This window comes from Fukomys damarensis, unplaced genomic scaffold (assembly GCF_012274545.1).
Source record: "Fukomys damarensis isolate Sample0158 unplaced genomic scaffold, DMR_v1.0_HiC HiC_scaffold_7, whole genome shotgun sequence".
NCBI lineage: Eukaryota > Metazoa > Chordata > Mammalia > Rodentia > Bathyergidae > Fukomys > Fukomys damarensis.
In genome coordinates, this window is record NW_022900919.1 from 15338726 (window position 1) to 15351887 (window position 13162).

Genomic DNA, 13162 nt, shown 5'->3' on the forward strand with positions numbered 1-13162 from the left:
TGTCTCGATTTGCCTCTGTTCTCAGACTTCATTCATTTTTCCTGTCTTGAAACGAACTTGCCCTTTGCTCCAGCCTTGTCATTACCCAGCCCTGGAAATGCCCCTTCTGCTAGGATGATGGCCGTTGGTGCCCTCTGCAGTCAGACCTGCTGACTTCATGCCCTCTACTTGGTTAGGGTTCCACATCTGTGCTGCCCAGTTATGGCCCACACAGCAACTGCAGCCTCTTAGCCTCTAGAAACGCCCCCACCACTTCTCCATGGGAAATTACTAGTAGAAGCCTCACAATTTATCTAACAGTCTCGTGTATTTCACTGAAATAATACATTCTAAACTCACCTCCATCACCTCGATCCCTAGCTCCATCTCCTAATTATCCTGAAAGAACTCTGCCTCTGAATATTACCGGCCCTGTGGTTCTCCTCTGCCCTGACACACATTCCACTCCTGTGTGCCACTTCTCTGTAATTAGCCCTTTTCTCTCCCACCTCACCCCTAATTCAACCTTGGCAATGTCTAAACTTTGTAATTAGAAGGGGCTAAAATGTTGCTGGGAATGAAAACATAGTTAGTGCTAGAATCTAGCATTTTGTGCCATTCTGGGCTCCCCTCCAAATCCTAGAGGAACAGAGAAAGATGGAGAAAGAGAGAAAGACTTTAACGAGTTTGTAGTTTGTGTCAGGAGCTTTCTCTCACACTATCATTTAATCATCCCAAAGATCTAAGGGTGGGGTGTAGGTAACAAGGGCTCAGAGAGCCGAGAGATCTGCCCCAGATTACAAACCTGGAGAGAGGCAGAGCCGATTCACACCCAGGTCCACATCCTGCTGCCTTGGCTGTGATCCTGGGGGCTTCCCCATACAATCTCACAATCTCACACAGATCTCAGGCTGGCACCTGACAGGCTCAGCTAACTGGGATTCCTTAACATGCCTCTTTCCACTGTTTGACTTTCCTGTCCAAGTGACTCCTACATATTCGGCAAGGAAAAGTCTCCGGTGATCTTAACATTTTCAAAGAACCCAGAAAACCACCAAAAGCAATCCTGCCAACCAATCATCTTGCAGTGACTGCTAGATTGTAAGCATCTTGAGGACAGGTTCATCTACATCTCCCCTGTAGCAGGTAGCAGGACGTGGCAATGACCGGCACATAACACGTAGATTATTGCTAGAAGGAAGATTGGACTCCTGCCTGATGAAGCCCAGGGCAGCAGACACCCGAGGGTCCCTCACAGCACCCTTCAAACTGTGCCCTCAGATACCGAAACAATTAACACTAGTGTGTCCTGGAGTTCAGGGGGCAGCAGGAGGAGAAGACAGAAACAGAGAGCCACCAGGCTAGGTGCCAAGAAGCAGATTATTTCTCTTTAAAAGATGCATCTTCATTGTCTCCCTATTCCTAAACTGCCTTATGGTATAGAGGGTTAAAATTTAATCACAATTTTTTTATAGGGACCTCAGCAGCTACTCAAGTCATCCCGGAAGCAGATGGTCCATCACTGCAACACACTCGTGAAGGACAATTCCTGCTTTGGGCGTCAAAGGGGTCCACCCCAGAGCTGCCAGCTGCTGTCTCTGGGAGACTTGCAACCAGATCCATGATGCTATTCTGTGATCCATGAATATGAGGCCGTCATTTGCAAAATGACCTCTAGCAACTTTCACCTCTGAAATCAACTAACACCATTTTAACGGGGAAAAATACTTTCTTCTTCATCATAAACCACACAGTCATGATTCCCCAGGAAATATAAGGGAGAAAGGTGATTTGCAAGCTATTGTACATATAAAGAGAAACGTGGATACCTGGAGTTTTGCAAAGAAGGGAGGACTTAGTGGTCTCTGCTGGGGAATCTGAAACCAGCTGCTCAGATGCCAGGAAGTTTCTACTACTTCAGAACAGTTCCCTCTGCTTCCTCCAGGCCAAAGATCATGGGTAGACTGTGGATATTGATGGGGTACAGAAAACACTGCCCCAAAATATGGAACCTGGAAAACTGAGAAAAATATCAGAAGCAGGAAAGTTTCTGTGACCTTCTCCTGCCCCATTCTCCCCTGAAGTGGGACACAGAAACTAAAATTCCCCTTCTTCCTTCTTTGCCGAAGTGGCCATAAAACGCAGGACCTTTTCCTTCCCCTCTCTTTGACACCTCACATGATAGTGTCCTGCCCTATGCCTGGCAGAAAGGAACACCACACACGAGGCCAAGGAGAAACTGAGAAAATAGGCCTTGCTAAGACCCCCCACACACAAGTTTATGACCATGAGATTATGCTCTTTTGTCTTCTAACCAATCATACTTGTGTACAACTGTCTATAAAAAGGTGTAGGGAAGGTGTGATACGAAGGGGAAGAACAAAAAGGGAAAAGAAAAAAATGTGAGAGAATGAAAAGATGAAAATAAAGTGTTTGTAGATGGGGAGGGGAGGAGGGGGTGAAGGGAGGGCAGAGGTAAGGGGAAAAAAATGAGAATCAAGACTTGCCATGTAAAGGTACATGATCCCAACAATGAATGTAACTGTACTGTATCCCTAAATGTACCAATAAACTCAATTAAAAAAAAATATGCAGATCTCCTCATGAACCCCGAACTAAGCCATAACAAGACTACCACATTTCGAATACTTTAAAATAGAAAAGGTAAAAGTGTTTTTGAATGAAGATACAAAGGCATTTCATCACAAAAGTTTAAGCTGCAGTGGTTACAGCTGCTTGCACTGAAATAGAACACCTCCGATGTTTTGTAAATGCTTCAGTACACAATGGTACTCTAATGGTGTGGGGGTCTAATGGTACATTTCCAGGCGGTGCAGGGTATCTCTAAAGGTACAAGACTAATGCCTGCCAACCTGGACTACTCCAGAGGCTCCCGTAGTTTACTCTGAGTTACTGTGACCACAGAGGATAACATAGAACATATTGAGCTCTGAGCTAAGCAGTTGGGCACCCAGAAAGGCTGGAAGTCCACAGTGAGAAGGTCTCGTAGATTGAGTCCCCTCCAAAACCTTTACAAGAAGCCAAGACACTCAAAGGATGCCTTTGCCCTGCATTCATTGGGCACTGGGATCATGACAGACTCTTGGGCAGGGAGCTACCTGCTGAGTTTAGGCAATGTGGGAAGTAGGTTATTGTCCCAACAGTTTCCTGAGTGTTTACTCTAATGGGCTCTACAATGGTTCACTACCACCCACACACATGCATACTTGTACACACACACACACCCAGGACCAGTTACCAGGAGTGAGGGTGACTGCCAGTCCTTTCTAGACATTGCCTGGGCTTGAAGCAAGTGTGTCCTCCCGGGTCATGCCCTCTCAGAGCCACCAGCCACTGTGGGGCCAGTGAGGCCAGGCCTGCTTGCCCCATCTCTGGCCTTTCTTCTCCATGATCCCTGGGGTGATGTGGGCACCCACTTCTCCCTGTGGACAATCCCTCCCTCCAACCCTCTGCACCACTGCTAATCCCGAAAGCACTAATCCTGCGTGCTAATCTCCCTCTGCTTCCCCGGGAATCCACCTGTGACAGGAAGCATGGAACAGGCACTGTTCTCAGCTTTTCACATGTACCTGCTCTTCGAGGTAAATACTACTGTTATCTTCACTTTGGAAATAAAGAAACTGAAGTTAATTAGAGATGAATAATTTTTCCAAAGACAAAGGAGATCTTGTGAAGACAAAAGAGAACAGCAGCATGTTTTTCATTCTATAAGTATTTACTGAGCATCCACTATATACTAAGCACTATTCTCAGTATCAGATAAAACAATGAGCAAAAATCACAGTCCCTGCTCTCAAAGGCTGACCTTTTGGGGGAGAATAAATACACACAAATCAACAAGAAAATGCATATGTTATATGAGCACTGTGCAGGAACATAAGGTATTTTAGGGGAGACAGGAGCAACTGGGCTGGGCTGTGTGTAGAGAAGCACAGGAGAACCCAATGATAAGTCAACATTTGAGTAAAGAATGAAAAGTAGTTAGGGACTAAGTATTTAAGGAAAGAGGATGTCACACAAAGAGGGCAACTGCAAAGTTAGAAACAAGGACAGAGGTATCACGTGATTTGGAAAATATTAGAAGGATCATTCTGCTGACAGCTATGTTGAGAAAGGCCTCAGAAGAGAGCAGTAAGAGACAAGGAGGGAAGCAGGGAAGTCGAATTGAAACCTTTGGCCATAATCCAGGCCAGCAATGGCAGTGGTTTAAACCAAGATGTTGGTGAGGAAATAGTGAGAACTGTCCGATCTCCGCTGGGGAAGAGCTGGCCAGATCTGCAGATGCATCTGATGTAAGGTGTGGCAGCAAGAGAAAAGTCATGAACCTGAACCGAGATGCAAAGACCTGCAGGAGGAGCAGCAAGGCAGGACAGCATGGGGGATGTGAAGAAATGAGACTCAGCTGTCGCTGGCCAGTAGAGTTTAGAGATTTGGTAGAGTCTGCTGTATGGACAGAGATCCCGCAGCCAGCATCCTCAGGGGGCATCTCAGTCTACTACTCTGAGTCTACTACTAGTGTGACCTTAGGCAACAGCATGCACCTCACTGGGCTTCGTTATTCTCATCTATGAAGTAGGTAGGACATTTGTACTAACCTCACAGGATTATTATGAAGCTTAGTGGGTGGGTGTGGGTGGGTGGGTGTATGTGTGCATGCGCGCTTAGACCAGTGGTTCTCATGTAATAAGTCCCATATTAGTATTTAAAAAATAAAACGAGTCTGTCAATAGATGTGAAATTTGAGAATTCATATATGGCATCAGAGGCACTCAGGAAAGGTGAGTCACTCTCTCTGAAGATTTGCCTCCCAAAGGGAGAAAAGCTAAGCTTGGGCGTGAACGATGGATGGAAGGCAGCCAGATGTGTGAGGAAGTGGAGGTGGTGGGAGGATATCCAAGACAGAGAGAACAGTGTGTCTTTTTTCCTGATAATACACTATAGCCAAAATGTTGCAAAAGCCAAACACAAAATGAGTATCTCAAGACCGTTGTATTAAGCCTTCTCTCTGATGTTATGAAATCCACTTGGTGTTCAAAGACACTGAGAAGCTGGGCGTGTAATCCCAGCACTCAGGGGTCTGAGGCAGGAGAATTGCCACGAGTTCAAGACCAGCCTGCACTACGTAGTGAGACCCTGTCTCAAAAAAAAAAAAAAAAGACACTGATAATGGCTTTCAGTTTATTTATTCAAAACACATTAGCCCTAGTACAGTCGACCTAACCTTCACATGTATCCGACTTCAACGAAATGGACTGTAGCTGCCATCACTGACTATGACAGTGCTAAAACCCATAGTCACACATTGGGGCTTCCTACAACTGCTACTCTCCGGCCCCAGCTGACACCTTGAGGCTTTCTTTCTAATCCCTCGGGTAAATGTGTTCAAAAGTATTACCAGGAGCCTGGCATTTGTCTTTCCTCTAATGATTGAACAATAAACATCTCTAAACTCGCTGTGGCTTACCCTTCCAAGTCTGTTGAAGAAGTAAAATTTCAAAGGTCAAAAGCTTGCTTCCAGCTTGCAATTCTACCTGGACTTCAGTGAAATGGTGCAGAAAGACTAAACTGAATTAAAGCACCAGCTGCCCTCCGCAGAAACTTTATCTCTTGTTCAATGATCAAGTTTCTGAACATAAGCAGCAGGAGAGGCTGGAGCTTGCATAGTATCAAGCATTTCTTGTGTTTTTTAACGCACCTTGGATATCTGAATATGGAAAGTTTTCTCCAATAGTGACAGACGGTTCAGCAGAAAGGCAGACCCACAGCTCTGGCCAGGCTGTCCATCTAAAAGTCTTCAGCCACTTCCAAAATTGTTATACAGTTTCAATGCAGTCCCAATCAAAATACCAACATCATACTTTACAAAGCTAGAAAAAAAAATCCTAAAATTCATATGGAATCAAAAGAGACCCAGAATAGCAAAAGTAATGTTGGGCAACAAGGGCAAAACAGGAGCCTTAGAAATGCCTGAATTCAAGCTATACTACAAAGCAATAGTGACAAAAATGGCATGGAAGTGGAACAAAAATAGGTACATGGACCAACAGAATACGATTGAGGACACAGAAGCCTCCCCAGACATATTCGACTGTTTGAACTTCAACAAAGGGGCCAAAGCATATGTTGGAGGAAAGATAGCGTATTCAACAAGTGATGTTAAGAAAACTGGTTATCCATTTGCAGTAGAATGAAAATGGACCCTCATCTCTAACAATATACTACACTAAAACCAAAGGAGTCAGCAATCTAAACATTAAACCTACTGGAAGATAAACTAGGTAAAACACTTGGAGACACAGATGTAGGTTCTAAACAGAACCTCAACTGCACAAGAAATAGCAACAAGAATCATAAATTGTATCATATCAGAATAAAAAGCTTCCATATGAGAGAAGAATCAATCGGTAGAAATAAGAGAGACAATCTACAGAATAAGAAAAAAAAATTTTGCCATCTGCTCCTCAGATAGAGGACCAATATCTAAAATACATAGAGAACCCAAAAAAATTAAACCATATAAAATTAAAGACCCGGTCAAGAAATGGGCAGAAGAAATGAACAAGCACTTCACAGAGGAAGAAATACAATTGATCAACAAATATATGAAAAGACATTAAACATCTCTGGCAATTAGAGAAGTGCATATTAAAACAATGTAATAAATGCTGGTGAGGCTGTGGTGAAAAAAGAAGCTTCTTTCATTGCTGGTGGGAATAAATCATTCTGAAATCAGTGCAACCATTTTGAAAATCAGTGAAGATTTCTCAAAGAACTGAAATTAGAAATTCCATTTGACCAGCTATCCCCTTGCTAGGTATCTTCCACAAAGAGCTTAAGTTATCATACTATAGCAATACATGCATACCAATTGTTTATAGGACACAATTTGTAAAATCTAAATCCTGGAAGCAGCCAATATACCCATCAACAGATGATTGGATAAAGAAAATGTATATCTGTATATAAAATGGAATATTACTCAGCTGTAAAGAATGACACATTGAAGACATTTGTTGGAAAATATAATGTTGAGTGAAATAAACCAGGTATACCAGCTTAAATAATATATGGTGTAGGCAAAGTACAAGCAAAGAAAATGATAAAGGATGGATAGAAAGGGATAAGAGGAGGATCTCTTGCAATAGGGAAATGGTTCAAGGGAACAAGGGTGAGGGATGAGGACGAGGAGAAGGGAAAATAAGAATAAAGATGTGCCATGCACAGAAATCTAGTAACATGAATTAATGTAAACACCATGTGCCATAACATGAGCTAAGACAAATAATATCCACAAGAATACAAAATCAGACCAGGGAGAAGGAAGAAGAGGGAGGGGAGGGAGAGAAAAGGATTAAAATAGAGAAAGAAACACGCTGTGACAGGCACATATAACCATTCCCCGAGATGACTGTAAACACATGAACTACAAACATGTCCAGGTAAAGTTAAAATTTAAAGAATAAAAGCCTTCAGCCCAGTGCAGGCCCAGCCCCAGGTAGGCCCCCATCAGCGAGAAAGACTTTAACCACCCAGGATGCCAACCACCCTGAGAGCAGGGTATTCAGCGGAAGTGAAGAGCCTCTGGGACAGAACAGCTCGGCAAGCTCTCCACCTGCGGGTGTGTCCAGAAACGTCCCCTGGGCCTCGGTTCCATCTCACTTGGTGACTCCTCTCAGCTCCTGCTTGCTACCTGTGGTCCTGCTTCAGCAGTGACAGACACAGAAACAAATCCCGAGGAACACCACTGCCCAGAACGGGGGTGCTCAAAGTGTTTGTTCTGCTGCAAGTCACCTAAGGGCCTCACACCTGGCAGGGACATGTGGTTTACATAGCATTTAGCAACCAGAAACCACGACCTCCTCACCTCTACCCCAGGAGGAGCAATCTCAGGGAGGAAGAAGACCATGTGTTGTTTGCCAAACCCTCACCGTCGCCACCAAGATTGATGTAAGGCACAGTGCTGCAACCCCATAGTCCCAGCCACTCCGGAGGCTGAGCCAGGGGCACTGCAAGTGCAAATCCAGCCTTTGGAACTTAGCAAAATAAAAAGGGCTGGAGAAGCAGCTTAGTGTGAAGGCCCTTGGTTCAATCTCCAGTACTGTTTTGTTTGGTTTTTTTAATGGGTCCTCTCAGCTTCTTAATCTGCCCTGTCTAACAAATCTCATGGCCATTTTCTCCCACTCTCATTCTTCCTCCAGGGAGGGATGGGTGCAGTCAAGAGTCACATTAACTCTAAAAATTCACTCCCTCTGATTTGCTGAGCTTACGTCTAGGTAGTTCACATGACCTTTTTTTTAAGTTCTTATATTCAAAGCAGAAAAGACATTTTGTAATCATGAATATGCTGCTTCAAACTTTAAATATGCATTTCAAACCCACAGGAGATTCTGCCAATCCCCAAAAGGCACCTCCACATAACTCGACATCACCGTCACCGTTGTGGGTGGTCCCACTGCCCACTCGGTCTGGCTGTGCGCTATGGCAGCACTACCCTGGGTCAGGCCCAAGTGTGCCAGGTAGCTCTGCAGGTAGAGTTAAATTCTTTGTCCTCCCCCATGGAGTCTGGGCCTACCTCATCTTCTGTGGTGCAGGTCAGGGTATCCATACCAGAAGCCCTTCTGCTCACAACGGTAATATAGTTTGCATTTCATTTAAAGAAAATATGCTTTTAGATTCTGCTACAAACAAAACACTCATTCCCTCCAGCAAATCTCCAAACAGCCACCTACACACATGTGTGCATTGTGGATAGAAACCAAAAACTGTTCAAGGGAAGAAAAAGCAATTTAAAAATGCATTTAATGCCAAAAGGTATCTTTGCTTTAATAGGTCCTAGGGTCTTGATTAAAGCATTTACTTTGAAAATTTAAGAGTATCGTGAAATATTTCATATGCAGAAAGATAAAATACTAAAACCACCATAACTTGCTGCCTATCTTTATCTAATTTTTACATTTGCCTTCTTTGGCTTTTGGCTTTCAAAACAAAGGAAGCACTGCAGATAAAATTGAAGCCCCTGTGTAAACCTTTTCCATTATACTCCTCTCTCTTCCTTCCCAGAGATTCACCAGTTTTTCTATTTCCCCATATATCAATATATCTGTCAGGTATGTCATGTGTGTAATTTTGTTTTGTTGGTTTGTTTGGTTTTTGATGACACTAGGACTTAAACCCAGGGCCTTTGCACCATATTAAAACCAGCATTTTTTTTTTAAGACAGTCTCCTTAAATCTCCAAGTTGCCCAAACTGGGCTAGAACTTGTGATCTTACTGCCTCTGCCTCACAGAGTGATTGGATTATAGGTGTGTACTACTATGCCAGAATTTAAATTTTATATTGGCAGGACCAGCCAGCAAATAACCTTGCTTTTTTAGCACATTACATTCTTAGAGATTTAACCATAACATATATATAACTGTGATTAGTCACTTGAACTGTGTTATAGCTTGTATAGAGATGATGGCCCCAAAGTCTCATGTGCTCAGAGGTAGGGCTTTTCAGAGGTGGCTGGATCTAAGGTATGTAAATACGGATTATGAGTCTATGAGACTTAGATGAGTCCACTGACTGGATTAGCATAGTTCTGGGTATGGATGGGTGGGAAGACCCACCCTGGGTGTGGGTGGCACCAACCAATAGGTGTGTAGCTTGAATTGAGTAAAAAGGAAAGGGAGGGTAGGGTGCCTTCTGGCTGCCCTGCTATGGACTGTTTCTCCTCTGTCATTCTGCCCTGCCTTGAAGCCAGCCAATTATGAACAGAAACCTCTACAAATTGTGCCAGAACAAACCTTTCCTTCCTTACCTTGTGGGTGTCAGGTATTTTGCCCCAGCAATGAGGAAAGTAACTAAGACAAACTGCCATACAGTATTTTTTTGTGTGAACCTCTCTTTATTTAGCCATTCACCTCTTCATGGTTATCTAGTTTTTTGCTATTAAAATCAATGATGGGTACATTTGTCATGTTCACAGATTGATTCTCTGGGAAGATGTACAGTATTTAATGAGACACCCTCACTCCTGTATCCATGAGCAATAGGCCACATAGGTCTTTCTGACTTACTCTATCTCAAATCAGCATCTGTGGGCTGAAGGCTGCTACAGCCAACAGGCTGAGCAAAAGATGGGCAAAATCTCATGGCCCTGGATTGCATAAAACTTTTCCTGTCATAGTGCCATTTGTGCAGTGTCTGCTGTGGCCACCACGTATGCAGGAATCATTATAATCACCGTCATCTGCCTGACCCCCCCATTCAGCTGGTGCCCAGTCCTCCCCTTGAGACTCACCCTACAGTGACACTTCTGTTCCTTAAGAGACTCAAATGGCAACCTTCTCATTTTAGTGCATTTTTATCCTGATAAAACTAGGAACATTCTGTTCAGCAATGAAAAAAAACTTTGTTTGACATATGAATAAAGGATAGCTCATAACTTGATTTTTCTTCCTGTCTTTCATGCTTATCCAAGCAAGTACATTCAGTGTGTGTGTCTCTAAAACACCTCGACCTTGCCTGAAGAATAAAGTCTGTAACACTGCATCAAGAGCCCCTCTCCCAGTCTCAGCCACTCATTCCACTTGGTCTGTGGCCAGACCCCCAGCCTACTTCCCAGCCTGTGCCTTCCTACGCTCCACTCGGCCATACATATCCAATTAGCCTAACTAACCCAATTCAAATATCGCTTCCTTTCCAAAGCTTTGACCAGGACCCACCTAGACATAACGCGGCATTCCTACATCTATGTTCCTATCACCTCTGTCACATAACTCTGTAAGAACCTCTACAGTATCTTATTTTAATTACACACAAAGACGCCTTTCTCCCCTCTAGATCATGTATTACCCTCTCTAAGCTTTGCCCTACACATAGTAGGGAAAATAAATTTTTCACAAATACATCAAATGTGACTTTTTTCCCCATGACTGACTTCTAGTAATAAGAAAGGAATTTAGAATCTTGGCCTCTGTGTGAACTATTGATCTATTTTTGAAAGAAGACTCTTTTAGCAGCAGATCTTTAATAAGTTATTATGAAGACAAAATCTAAAGCACTTACACGGCTTCCCTGCCATGGATGTTTTCTTTGCCTTCAGATTTTTCTAAAGAGATAGACATATTTGGCCCCAGTTATAGCAGAATAGAACTGCAGAACCCCAGCCCTTCCTGGGTTTTCTGATCCTTGTGCTGACAGAAGACACATCGAGGTGGGAAAAACGATGACAACACACTGATAACAACCACTGCAGGCCTCAGCAAGGAGCTGCTATATGCTGGGCTCTGTGTCAGGTTTTCACTGAACTTCTTCCATTAATCTGTCTCCTGCCCTAGAAGGCACATGCTGCTACTGACCACACTGTAGAGCCAAGGGGATTTAGAGCCGTTATGCCACTTATCTAGGGTCACACAACTAATAAGTGACCCAGCTTATTATAAGGTTCAGAGTCTGCACCTTCACCTCCTCGTCACATAGTCCATCATTGCAACAACAGAAACCACACCCCATATTTTGTCACACATCTTCAAAACAGCTTCACAATCTGTTGGTTATTTCAGTCCTCTCACAAGCACCCTTTCTTGGTTGCATCAGCCAAGAAAAGAGGCCAAAATCCCATATTTATAGGTTAAGTGCTGTAGGTCAAAGAATTTACATGACACACTCAGGGATTATGGACAAGAAGTGCTGTATCAGTCAGGACAGGCTAGGCTATGTGGTGGTAACAAACAGCCCCCAAATTGCACTTAAGACAATAATCACTTATTTTTCACTCATACTACATGCTTACCATGGATCTGCTATGGCTATGACACACTCCTTCGTTCTGAGACCCATGCAGCACAGCAGGAGCAGCCTTTGATTTTGAATGTTGCCCATCATCACAGCACAGGGGAAAAAGAACATGACAAACTATATGTTCATTCTTAAAATCATAACCACATGAGCCAGGTGTAGCGGAGCACACCTACAATCCAGGCACTCTAGGAGGCTGAAACAGGTGGGAGGATCACAAGTCTGAACCAAGCCTGCAATGAGCAACTTAGTAAACTCCAATAGATAGATAGGTAGATAGACAGATAGACAACTGAGAAGGTAGATCAGTGTGAAGTCCCTGGGTTCAATTCTCAGTACTGGAAAAAAAAAAAAAACATGTGGTCATGGGTCATTTTCATGCACACCATTGGCCAATCCTAGTCACATGGCCATGCTTGAATTCAACTTGGTAAGATGAATAATCCTCCATGATTCTCCCACAGAGAACAGCACCAAATAGTATAGCCCATCACAAACAGATCCAGGTTTGAGCCCAAACATGCTGCCTCCCTTCAAGTCAGTGAGACATGCCGGAATACAGAATTCTTCCTGAATGACTGGATCTTTATCTCATGAGTTCTCCACAGCCCCAAAGTGCTTTGTCAGAATTTCTGGACCTACCAGAAATTTATTCCTGGAATATTCCAGAAAGTTCCAAAGAAAGGACTAGGTAAGCTAAACATATGTATACCTATGACTCTACAAAGCCACTTCTGGATTTTTACCAAAGAAAAAGGAGTACTGTGTCTACCAGAAGACATGTACGAGAATGCTTACAGTAGCTTTATCTTCACCCCAAACTGGAAGCAACCCAATTGCCCAAAACATTATCCCAACTTTATGAAAAAGGGAAGTGAAGCTCAAGCAAGGCCAAAGGTTTAAACAGGACAGCCCAAGTCACAGATTCACAAGGCAAAACCAAGGAAGAAGTCATGCATTCCTGCACCACATCCTTTATTCTGTCCATCCCGCCCCATGCCATGGACCCTGAACGCCCTGCTTCTGTGCCTGTCTATCACTTTTGCTTAATGAAACCACCATCTCCTTCTGTCCAGTTTCCCAGTACTAAACACTGAGCCAAACTGCCCTTGACTTATCTCAGCTGAAGTCACCTAAATTCAGTTTTCTCTTGCACCACCCATTGAGTCCAGCATCTCTGTGCCCTGCCCAGGTTCCTGTATGAAGAAAGCTCTCATCACCTTTGATGATTAGTTAGAAAATGCAAGCATAGGTGTACAAGTCTCACATTTACACTGTGTGGGGAGGAGGTGTTGGGGATCCTTGTGGTATAAATCTAATTTGACATCCCTTAACATGGTGGAATATGCAGGAAAATATAAGGAAAACATTTTCTAG

At 43.5% G+C, this 13162-nt stretch overlaps 1 protein-coding gene across 4 annotated transcripts in view; it reads right to left on the bottom strand.

Moving 5' to 3' along the window:
* The window catches only part of Sv2b (synaptic vesicle glycoprotein 2B), a 175948-nt gene that overhangs the window by 81867 nt on the left and 80919 nt on the right, over window positions 1-13162 (bottom strand). The window contains exon 2 of one of the 4 annotated variants that reach the window (XM_010621011.3): window positions 1809-1991. The exons of the other annotated variants lie outside the window; for them this stretch is intronic. The gene's annotated coding sequence lies outside the window, so the exon portion shown is untranslated. The remainder of the gene's footprint in view (window positions 1-1808; window positions 1992-13162) is intronic. 4 annotated transcript variants of the gene reach the window in all.